The following is a 3,417-nucleotide window of genomic DNA, read 5'->3' as shown; positions in this document are numbered from 1 at the left end:
CAAGGCAGAAGTCTCCACCTGCAACATGGTCCTAGCAAGGAAATGAAGGAGGAAAACATAACATTTTAATGAAGTTGGAAGCTTTGGTTATTATACAGGAAATGACATGTTTATTGCCAAACTGAGTTTGTGTTTGCAATTTTAAATAAGCATAGGTCTTTGCCTTTACTGGAAGTAGCCAGAAACATTGTGAGGTTCTCCCTACTTTGTGTCCATAGAAAGGAAGGACTTCTCCCACTGAGCAGGTATAAAAAAGCAGTGGGAAATAAATATAAAAGTGCTTTCTGATCAAATCCCACGAGTCCTGCTTATTTATAGAAATAACTACATCTATAATGCTGTGAGTAAATAACCCTTTTGAAGACACATAAAAGGAGTATTTTATCCTTATGGTAGGCTTACAATATTTGAAGTGTATTAGGCTAACTGCAGCAGCAAATAACCTTTCAAACATGTATAGCACAAGCACGATAAAAGCTTATTTTTTTGCTGGTAGGGTAAACAGTTGGTCATTACTCAAGGACCCAGACCGATGAAGGTTCTGCCATTTTCCACACTTGGGTGTTGTTCTTTGGAGGTATTCTCATGCCTGCCACCTGGAAGAAGAAATGCACGAGATGTGCCCATGGGGAGTTGTCACGGGCCAAGTCTGGGGTGGCAACGATCACTTCCCTGTCACATTCTACAACCGGACTTCTGTCACACAGAGGCGGCTACGAGCAGGAGAAGCTGGTGTCACTGTCCAGGAAGAAGAGAAAAGCACGGACTTCAGGAAGGAGGTAGCAGTTTCTTCTGCGTGGAACATTCTAACACGGTAATCATGTTACACAGATGCACACAGTGCTCATCGGCCTATGGACATAAGTGAGGACCCGTTACTATTGACGTCGAACAAAACCGGGCACATCTCAGAGTGCTGCGGGCTGAGTTGCAGACCACCGCAAGAAAATTAATACCACAGTAAAGCAAGTCAAATGATTTTTTTGGTTTCTCACTGCGCATAAAAGGCATGTTTACCCTATGTTGTTGTCTCGTGAGTGCGCAGTAGCATTAGGTCTTAAAAAAAAAAACAACAACAATGTATATACCTTAAGGAAAAAAAAATACTCCATTGCTGAAAAATGCTAACCATCACCTGAGCTTTCAGTAAGTCTTTTTGCTGGTGGACAGTCTTGCCTCAATGCTGACGGCTGCTGACCGGTCAGGGTGGTGGGTGCTGACGGCTGGGGTGGCTGTGGCAACTTCTCGAAATAAGACACCAGTGACGCTTGCCACATCGGTTGACTCTTCCTTTCACGAACAATCTCTCTGTAGCGTGTGATGCTGTTTGATAGCATTTGACCCCCAGTAGGATTGCTTTCAAAATTGGAGTCAATCCTCTCACACCCTGCTGCTGTTTCATCAACAAAGTTTACGTGATAGTCTAGATCCTTTGTTGTCATGTCCACAAGTGTCACGTCCAGTAGATTCCTTTCCAAGAGACCGCTCTCTTTGCTCGTCCATTCAAGTTTGATCCTGATATCACAGCAATTCAGGCACGGCTTCCGGCTCCACTGTTTCCAGCACATCTGCAGTGACTTCCTCCCCTGAAGTCTTGAACCCCTCAGAATCATCCGTGAAGGTCAGGATCCACTTTCGAACTCCTGGTACTGTTGATATTTGGACCTGTTATCATGAATCAAATGTTCTTAATGGCATCAAGAACGATGAATCCTTTTTTTTTTTTTTTTAATGTTTATTTATCTTTGAGAGGGAGACAGACAGAGTACGAGCAGGGTAGGGGCAGAAAGAGAGGGGGACGCTGAATCCAAAGCAGGCTCCAGGCTCCGAGCTGCCAGCACAGAGCCCGGCAGGGGCTCAAACTCCATGAGATCATGACCTGAGCCAAAGTCAGATGCTTAACCAACTGAGCCACCCAGGCACCGCTAGAATGATGAATCCTTTACAGAAGGTTCTCAATTTTCTTTGCCCAGATCCATCAAAGGAATCACTACTTATGCAGCAATAGCCTTACAAAATGCATGTCTTAAATAATAAGACTTACAAGTCAAAATTACTCCTTGATCCATGGACTGCAGAATGGATGTTGTGTTAGCAGGCATGAAAACAACATTAATCTCATTGGACATCTCTACCACAGCTCTTGGGTGAGCAGGTGCATTGCCAATGAGCAGCAATCTTTGGAAGGGAATCTTTTTTTTTTTTTTTTTTCTGAGCAGTAGGTCTCAACAGTGGACTCAAAATAATCAGTAAATCATTTTGTAAACAGATGTGTTGTCATCCAGGCCTTGTTTTCCCATTTATAGAACATGAGCAGAATAGATTTAGCATAATTCTTTAGGGCCCGAGGATTCTAGGAAGGGTAACCGAGCATTGGTTTAAACTTAAGGTCACCAGCTGCATAGCTCCTGACAAGAGAATTCGCCTATCCTTTGAAGAGTTGAAGCCAAGCATTGACTTCTCTCTAGCTATGCAAGTCCTAGACGGCATCTCCTTGGAGACCTCTATCTCTATCTCCCATAGAGAGCTGTTTCATTTACCCTGAAAATCTGTTGTTCAGTGTAGCCAGCTTCATGAATTACCTTAGCTAGATCTTCTGGATCACCTGCTGTGGATTCTACGTCAGCACTGGCTGCTTCGCCTTGCACTTTTATGTTAGGGAGACGCCTTCTTTCCTTAAACCTTCGGAACCGACCTCGGCTAGCTTCCAACTTTGATCTTCTGCAGCTTTCTCACCTCCCTCAGCCTGTGTAGAATTGAAGACACTGAGGGCCTGGCTCTGGATTGGGCTTTGGCTTAAGGGAATGCTGTGGCTGTTTTCGTCTCCTTTCCAGGACACTCAAACTTTCTCCATATCAGCAATAAGTGTGTTTCCCTTTCTTCTCATTCATGTGTTCACGGGAGCAGCACTTTTCATTTCCTTCAAGAACTTTTCCTTTGTGTTCACAAATTGGCTAACTGGCACAAGAGGCCTCCCTTTCAGCCTATCTCAGCTTTCAACATGGCTTTGCCACTGAGCTTAGTCACGTCTAGCTTTTGATTCAAAATGAAGGACCCGAGTCTCTCCCTTCCACTAGAACACCGAGAGGCCATTGTACAGTTATGAACTGGCCTAATTTCAATACTGTTGTGTCTCAGGGACTATAGGGAGGCTGAGGAGAGGGAATCTCCACTAAGTCTGTAGGCACAAGAGGTCGGCACACTTATATGGGCACAGTTCATGGTGCCCCAAAGCAATCACAAGAGTAACATCAAACATCATCGATCACAGGCACGTGGGTGACTCAGTCGGTCAAGCGTCCACCTTCGGCTCAGGGCACGATCTCATGATTCGTGAGCTGAAGCCTCACATCAGGATCTCTGCTGTCAGCGCTGAGCCCGCGTCAGATCCTCTGTCTCCCTCTCTCCCTGCTCCTT

The 3,417-nt window shown here is 45.0% G+C and overlaps 1 pseudogene; it reads right to left on the bottom strand.

The window, feature by feature from the left end:
- Positions 1–1,124: 1,124 nt before the first annotated feature.
- Positions 1,125–3,093, bottom strand: LOC125925800 (tigger transposable element-derived protein 1-like; annotated as a pseudogene).
- Positions 3,094–3,417: the final 324 nt, after the last annotated feature.

Source organism: Panthera uncia, chromosome F1 (genome assembly GCF_023721935.1).
Source record: "Panthera uncia isolate 11264 chromosome F1, Puncia_PCG_1.0, whole genome shotgun sequence".
Taxonomy (NCBI): domain Eukaryota; kingdom Metazoa; phylum Chordata; class Mammalia; order Carnivora; family Felidae; genus Panthera; species Panthera uncia.
This window is presented reverse-complemented; position numbering and strand designations above follow the sequence as displayed.